This window comes from Sciurus carolinensis, chromosome X (genome assembly GCF_902686445.1).
Source record: "Sciurus carolinensis chromosome X, mSciCar1.2, whole genome shotgun sequence".
NCBI classification, from domain to species: domain Eukaryota; kingdom Metazoa; phylum Chordata; class Mammalia; order Rodentia; family Sciuridae; genus Sciurus; species Sciurus carolinensis.
In genome coordinates, this window is record NC_062232.1 from 29,337,898 (window position 1) to 29,346,753 (window position 8,856).

Below are 8,856 nucleotides of genomic sequence, written 5' to 3' on the forward strand. Positions count from 1 at the left end.
TGGAAAAAAACAAATGAATTGGTTTGGGGTTAAGGGCATGGGCAAGAGGGGGTACTCCAGGCAAAAGAGGGGATACCCAGGGTTGAGTGAGGGCTAGGGCTGAGACTCAGGTGGGTCTCTTGTTCCCTATGCTCCCCTTTTACAGCTGCCTCCCCTGCAAGCTCTGGGGCAGCTGCAGAAGGCAGGAGACTGGGAGGAGCTACAGAGGCTGTTCACTTGGGCAGGACATCAGAGGACTTGGACACAATAGCTTCCCATTGTGAGTCTCAATCTTCTTCACAACCACCGCCTTGGTGCGGTTGAAGGAGCTAGAGCCCCCAGCAGAGCTGAAGCTGGGTTGGAAGGAGCTCAGGCCGTAGCTGAGGCCAGGGCAGGAGAGGCCCCGGTAGGATGTGCTCAGCCCTCCTGAGTAGCCACTGGTGGTCTTCGTATGGATACTCATGTTCTGCATCCCAGACTCCAGCTGGCTCTCCTCGCCCTCCAGCAGCTTGCGGTAGGTGGCGATCTCGATGTCCAGGGCCAGCTTGACTTTCATGAGCTCCTGGTACTCGCGCAGTTGCCGCGCCATGTCCTGCTTGGCCTGCTGCGGGGCGGTCTCTAGTTCAGCCACCTTGGCACTGGCATCCTTAGAGGCCAGCTCCCCATGCTGCTCAGCATCGGCAATGGCAGCCTCCAGGGATGCCCTCTGACCTTTGAGGGCATCGATCTCCGCCTGGAGGTGGCTGATGTTGCAGTTCACCTCAGAGATCTCGTTTTGGTGTAGCACAGGCCATTCCCTTGCTTCCCAGCCAGTGTCTGCAGCTCCTCGTACTTTATCTGTTACATGCTCTCGGCCTCGGCCGGCTGTAGTTGGCAATCTCCTTGTACTGGGCGCGTACCTCAGCAATGACGCTGTCCATGTCCAGGGAGCGGCTGTTGTCGGAGATCTGCAACTGCAGCTCACGGATCTCCTCTTCATACAGCTGCCTGAGGAAGTTGATCTCGTCAGTCAGCCCTTCCAGGTGAGGCTCCAGCTCGACCTTGTTCATGTAAGCTTCATCCACATCCTTCTTGATGAGGACAAATTCATTCTCCATCTCTGTACGCTTACTGATCTCATCCTCATACTTATTCTTGAAGTCCTCCACCAGCCCCTGCATGTTGCCAAGCTCCGCCTCCAGTTTCAGCTTTTCCTGGCTCAGGGACTCCAGCTGCCTAGAAGATTGTTGATGTACCTCTCAAACATATTGTCCATGTTGCTGCGAGCAGTCTTCTGCTGCTGGAGGAGGCTCCATTTGGTCTCCAGCATTTTGTTCTGCTGTTCCAGGAACCGTACCTTGTCAATGAAGAAGGCAAACTTGTTGTTGAAGGTCTTGATCTGCTCCTTCTCCTGAGTACGCACAGCCTGGATGTTGGGGTCCACCTCCAACTTGAGGGGGCTCAGCAGGCTCTGGTTTACAGTGACTGCTGTGATGCCCCCCACACCACCAGCCCCACCATAGCTGCTGCTCAGACCCATGCTGCTGCTGCTGCCCACCTGGGAAAAGCTGGAGGAACTGATGCGGGCACCAGGCCTACTTGTGTATAAGTGGCTGCTGAAGTCCCAGGGGCCAGAGGTGGACATCTTGTAGGACTTCTGGGTCACCCTGATGGACATGGTGAAGGCCGGAATGAAGGCAGGAGGACTGAAGACAAGAGACTCAAGAAGGAGCCGAGCAGCTGCTTCTTGTCATTGGGATTTTAATTGGAATTGCATTGAATCTGTATAGCACTTTTGGTAGTATGGCCATTTTGACAATATTAATTCTGCCTATCCAGGAACATGAGAGATCTTTCCATCTTCTAAGGTTTTCTTTAATTTCTTTCTTTAGTGTTCTGTAGATCTTATCGTAGATGTCTTTCACCTCTTTTGTTAGATTGATTCCTAAGTATTTTATTTTTTTAAGGCTATTGTGAATGGAGTAGTTTTCCTAATTTCTCTTTCAGAGGATTTGGTATGGACATTTTAACAGTATTAATTTCTTCAATCCTTAAGCTATAAAACTTAGAAAAAAAACATAGATGACACTCTTCAGGACAGTCCTGATTTCTTGCATATGACCTCAAAGTATAGTCATCAAAAGCAAAAGTAGACAAATGGGACTAAATCAAACTAAAAATCTTCTGCCCCAGAAAAGAAATAACAAAGTGAAAAGACAATCTACCTACAGACTGGGATAAAATATTTGCAGACCACATATCTGATAAGGAATTAATTTCCAAAATATATAAGGAAATCCTACAAATCAACAGGAAAAAAAAATTCCAAATAACACAATTAAAACATGGGCAATGAATGTGAACAGACTTTTCCCCAGAGGATACATGAATCACCAACAAATGTTGAAAATGGTGCTCAACATCACTAATCATCAGGGAAAGATAAATCAAAGCAACAACTAGATACACTTCACACCTCTTAGAATGGTCATTATCAAAAACAAAAGAAAACAAATGTTAAGTTCTGACAAGGATGTGGAGAAATTGGAAGCTTTACACACTGTTGGTAGAAACGCAAAAAAAGTGCAGTCATTTTGAAAAACAGTATGGAAATTCCCAAAAAAACAGAAATAGAAGAAAGAACTATCCTATGATCCAGCAATCCAATTCTGAGCATATATACAAAATATTAAAAATTAGAATCTCAAAAAGATGTCTGTTCTCTCATTTTCATTGCATTGTAGTACTATCCCCAATAGCTAAAAGATGGAAATAATCCAAATACTCATTGACAGAAGAATGGATAAAGTAAGTATGGTATATACATACAAAGAAACATTATTCAGTCTTTGAAAAGAAGGAAATCTCTTGTTGGAAAAATCATGAATGAACTAGAGGACATTATGCTAAGTGAAATCAGCTAGTCACAGAAGGACATACACAACATGATTCTACTTACATGAAGTATTTGAAATCATTAAACTTATAGAAGCAGAAAATAGAATGGAAGTTGCTAGTTCATGGGGGAGGGAGAAAATAAGAGTTGTTTAATGTGTATAAAGTTTAAGTTAATCAAATGAATAAGTTAGATATCTGCTGCAGAACATTGTGCCTATAGTTAACAATATTGTATTATGTAATTAAAAATATATTAAAAGGGAAGATCTCATGTTGAGTATTCTTACTACAGAAAAAGAGCCATAAGAAAACTTTGGAGGCAAGTAAGAAGATGAATCAGATTTTTTACATTTGTTAGCACACATATGAAAGTGAGGGCAGGTATACAACTGCAGTATTTTTCATAATTGGACACTTGAAAGTAAACAGCAGATTCTTTCTTTTGTTATAATTCTATATCTCTACTGTTTTTCTATTTGACTTGAATGGTGTCCCAATACTGTATACTAACAAACTTTCACCATATGAAATTAACCATATAGTAAAAGACAATCTGAATTATGCATGACATATGACAGACTTCCAGATGCACCTATATCACTGTAAAGTTTCAGTTAGGCAAATACATATAGAAATGTCCCTCTTTACAGAGTAATTTATACTTAAAACCAGACACTGTATTCTCATTTAAATTTCATAAAATTATGAGACAAAAATCTCTAATGCTCCTTTATATTTCTATAAATCTAAACAGAATGATTAGGGCAGTTTATTTTAATGATAACCTATTGTGTCTATTAAATAGCCCCAAAGATAAAACATTTTGACACAAAATTAAAAATATTAAGTCGATATAATAAATATTTGTTCTCTAATACTCTCTGCATGTACTGTTTCAAGATAAGACAGTGTAACTATTGCTTCTATTTGAGAAGACTCTGTTTAATTATTAAAAATACGTTTTCCTCTGGAAAACCATATGCAACAGAATGAAATTAAACCACTATCTCTCACCCTACACAAAACTCAACTCAAAATGGATCAAGGACCCCGGAATCAGAGCAGAGACTCTGCATCTTATAGAAGAAAAAGTAGGTCCAAATCTTCAACTTGTTGGCTTAGGATCAGACTTCCTTAACAGGACTCCCATAGCACAAGAAATAAAAGCAAGAATCAACAACTGGGATAGATTCAAACTAAAAAGCTTTCTCTCAGCAAAGGAAACTATCAGCAATGTGAAGAGAGAGCCTACAGAGTGGGAGAAAATCTTTGCCACTCATACTTCAGATAGAGCGCTAATTTCCAGAATCTATAAAGAACTCAAAAAACTCTAACCAAGAATACAAATAATCCAATCAACAAATGGGCTAAGGAAATGAACAGACACTTCACAGAAGAAGATCTACAAGCAATCAACAAACATATGGAAAAATGTTCAACATCTCTAGTAATAAGAGAAATGCAAATCAAAATCACCTGAAGATTCCATCTCACCCCAATTAGAATGGCGATTATCAAGAACACAAGCAACAATAGGTGTTGGCGAGGATGTGGTGAAAAAGGAACACTCATACATTGCTGGTGGGGTTGCAAATTAGTGCAGCCACTCTGGAAAGCAGTGTGGAGATTCCTCAGAAAACTTGGAATGGAAACACCATTTGACCCAGCTATCCCACTCCTTGGCCTATACCCAAAGGACTTAAAATCAGCATACTACAGAGATACAGCCACATCAATGTTCATTGCTGCTCAATTCACCATAGCCAGAATGTGGAACCAACCTAGATGCCCTTCAGTTGATGAATGGATAAAGAAACTGTGGCATATATACACAAGGGAATATTACTCCGCAATGAAGAATGATAAAATTATGGCATTTGCAGGCAAATGGATGAAATTGGAGAATATCATGCTAAGTGAGATAAGCCAATCTCAAAAAACTAAAGGACGAATGATCTCGCTGATAAGCGGATGAGGACATATAATGGGGGGTGGGAGGGGTTAGCATTAGGGTTAGGGTTAGGTTTAGGGCTAGGGATAAGGAGTGTGGTAAGAATGAAGGAAAGAAAGACTGTACAGAGGGAAAAGAGGGGTGGGAGGGGTGGGGGGAAGGGAAAAAAATAATGAATCAAACATCATTGCCCTATGTAAACGTATGATTACACAAATGGTATGCCTTGACTCCATGTACAAATAGAGAAACAACATGTATCCCATTTGTATACAATAATAATAAAAAAATAAAATAAATAAATAAAAAAAGAAAATGTTTTCCTTAAAAATGGATGGATGGGTTAGGGGTATGGCTCAGTGATAGAACCCAAGACTCTGGGTTTGATCACCAGCACTACCACTATCACTGCCCTCCGCCGGCGGAGGCAATGATAACGCGTACGCTTCCTTTTCACACAAACAAAAAAGCCCAAAAGACAAAGACCAACGAACGACGAACAATGAACGACGAACAATGCCCAACAAACAATGCTTTTTATTCGAGGAAGTGTCTGGGTTATATAGCAAGCATAAGCCAATCAGAGTCAGCCTGAGATCAGTCTCTAGGCAGTTACAAGAATCACCTCATATACAGCAGCCAATCAGTGTTACTGAGCATGTGGGGAGAGCATGATAACAATGTAATACAATAAGGGCAACAAGAGGGCACGCAGCAAGCATGAGTCAGCAGTGTTAGCTGTTTGTTGCAAACCAGGGGCCCCAGACTGAGGTCCTCGATGTTGCAAACTGGGCCACCCCGGCTCAGTGCCAGACTAGGGTGGGGTCCGCGGTACCCCGACAACCACCACCAACAACAACAAAAAATAAACAAACACACAAAAAAGAAAAGCAGAAATGGGCTGGGGGTATATCTCAGTGCTAAAGTGCTTGCCTTGCATGCAGAAGGACCTAGGTTTGATCCCCAGTCCTGAAAAAAAGAAAGAAGATGGAAGTATTAATTGCGTTATGGTTTAAAAGTGAAGTGTCCCCCAAAAACTCACATGTTGAGACAATGCAAGAAGGTTCAGAGAAGAAATGATTTTACAGCCTTGCTTTTCAAAGAGTCTTAACCCAATCAGTGAATTAATCCCCTGATAGGGATTAACTGAGGCTGTAAAATTAATCCCTGATAGGGATTAACGGAAGTGATAGGGTGTGGTTGGAGGAGGTGGGAATTGGGGAGTGGCTTTGGGGTATATATTTGTATCTGGCAAGGGGAGACCTCTCTCTCTGCTTACTGATCATCATGTGAGCTGTTTCCCTCTGCCACACTGCTACCATGTTGTTCCTGCCTCCCTGGAGCCCTGAAGAATGGAGTCAGCTGCCTATGGACTAAGACTTCTGAAATCATGAGCCCTCAAATAAACTTTTCCTCCTCTAAAATTGTTCTGGTCAGATCCTTAAGACACAGCAGTAAAAAAGCTCACTAAAACAACTTGTAAAAGTGAAACACTAAATGTCTGATTATAAACAACAACAACATCAACAAATTGATGACCACAATTTCTAAAGCAGTGGTTCTCACAGTTCAGTGTATATAATAATTACTGCCTGAGTTTCAAGATGGCGGACTAGAGGGTGGCTGCATTTCATGTTGCTCCAGGACTCAGGATTCAAAAGAGGAGATATTGAGGTTTCAACATGGCAGACTAAAGGGTGGCTGCATTTCATGTTGCTCCAGGACTCAGGATACAAAAGAGGAGATAATGAGAGACTTGGGACCAACTCAAAGCAACCGGGTGAGTCTCTCCTGTTGGGGAGGCGTCCCGGATGAGGCAGTAGTCCCGGAACGCAGGGAACTTTGTGAAGTAGAGTTGCCCGGTGAGACACCCCTCCCCCCACTGGAGCAGTGAACACGGACAACTGGGAGCTTTGCAGAGGAAGCCGCTCAGCACAGCGCTTGGTTTCAGCGCAACCCGCCAGGCTTTGGCGGCTGCCCATAGGAGGGGCCACATAGGCAGGCGATTAAGTGCAGAGCAGGGTCCCAGAACCTAGGTGGCTTCTGGGTGGAAGAGCTGCAGAGACAAGCTGAGGGGCAGAGTGAAGGTTCCAGGACTGCAGGCAGCTTCTCTGAGGAGAGGTAGCCTAAGGAGACTCGTCTGTGAAGGGTGAGGCTCCCAGGCCCAGGAGGTAGGTCCGGGACCCTGGGAACATTGCAGAAGAAGACTGCCCAGCCCAGGCAGCAAGATACCCCTCCCCCTGCTGAAGCGGTAAACTCGGACAACTGGGAGCTTTGTATAGGAAGTCACTCAGCACAACGCTTGGTTTCGGAGCAAGCCGCCGGGGCTCCGGCAGCTGCCCAGAGGAAGAGCTGGTCAGCGAGCTATTTGGACTCAGAGCAACCTCCTGAACAACGGGGTTGGGGGCTGCCTGAGGAGGAGGAGGTGCGCAGTGAGTTGCTTGGTCTCCAAGCAACCACACAGAATGCTGGGTGGCTGCCTGGAGGAAGAGGCGTGCGGCGGGTCGCTGGGGCTCGGAGCATCTGTAGGAGGCTCCAGGTGGCTGCTCAGAGGAGGGGCCGCATAGCCAGGCGATTAGGTGCAAAGCATGGTCCGGGGAACTAGGTGGCTTCTCAGTGGAAAAGCTGCACAGAGACAAGCTGAGGGGCAGAGTGAAGCTTCCAGGTCTGCGGGCAGCTTCTCTGAGGAGGGCAGCCTAAGGAGACTCGTCTGAGAAAGGCATGGCTCCCAGGCCCAGGAGGTAGGTTCAGGCCCCTGGGAACGTTGCCTGGGAAGGCTGCCCTGCCCAGGCGGTAGTTGTGGATTCAGGGGAACCTCCAGGAGGGGAACTGACCAGCGAGACCTCCCCACTGGGTAAGTCTTCCCCGCCAGTGAGGTTTTCACACAAGGACGTTAAACCAGAGACACAGGCACAAACAGGCCTTGCCTCAGACCGCGGTCTAGTTCCCCTTTGGTTGACCATTGGTCAACAAGTGGAGGCACCTCTGCCCACTAGCAGGGAGTATACACCAACTGAAGGCCACCACCCCTAGAGAGGCAGCTTCCTTGTGGAGCACCACATTATCAACTTCCTCCAAGACTTCAGGCTACTGAAGGATAAGAGGGGATATACTAACAATCTTCATGGACATTATAAGTCAATAGAGGAAATCTGCAACATCTCAGCAGTCCACTGATACCTGAACAATATGAGAAAACAAGGGAAGAAAATGCCTCAAACAAATCTAGATGTTACATCAATAAAATCCAATGACAGCATGGCAGAAGAAATGTCAGAAAGGGAGTTCAGAATGTACATAATTAACATGATAAGGGAAGCAAACAATGAAATGAAGAGCAAATGCAGGCATTGAATGATCACATCAATTGACAGTAAAAAGAGCAAATACAGGAACCAAAAGACCATTTTAATAAAGAGTTAGAGATATTGAAAAAAAAAAAACAGAAATCCTTGAAATGAAGGAAACAATAAACCAAATTAAGAACTCCATAGAAAGCACAACCAATAGGATAGAACACCTGGAAGACAGAACCTCAGATATTGAAGACAAAATATTTAACCTTGAAAATAAAGTTGACCAAACAGAGAAGATGATAAGAAATCATGAACAGAATCTCCAAGAACTATGGGATATCATGAAAAGGCCAAATTTAAGAATTATTCGGATTGAGGAAGGCTTAGAGAAACAAACCAAAGGAATGAACAATCTATTCAATGAAATAATTTCAGATAATTTCCCAAATCTGAAGAATGAAATGGAAAATCAAGTTCAAGAGGCTTATAGGACTCCAAATACACAAAATTACAACAGACCCACACCAAGGCACATTATAATGAAAATACCTAACATACAAAATAAAGACAGAATTTTAAAGGCTGTGAGAGAAAAGAACCAAATTACATTCAGGGGGAAAGCAATACGGATATCAGCAGATTTTTCAATCCAGACCCTAAGAGCTAGAAGGGCCTGGAACAACATTTTTCAAGCCCTGAAAGAAAATGGATGCCAACCAAGAATCTTAAACCCAGCAAAACTTACCTTCAGAT

General features: G+C 43.7%; 1 pseudogene; it reads right to left on the reverse strand.

Moving 5' to 3' along the window:
* Window positions 1-212: 212 nt before the first annotated feature.
* On the reverse strand, window positions 213-1,657 carry LOC124972096 (keratin, type II cytoskeletal 8-like; annotated as a pseudogene).
* Window positions 1,658-8,856: the final 7,199 nt, after the last annotated feature.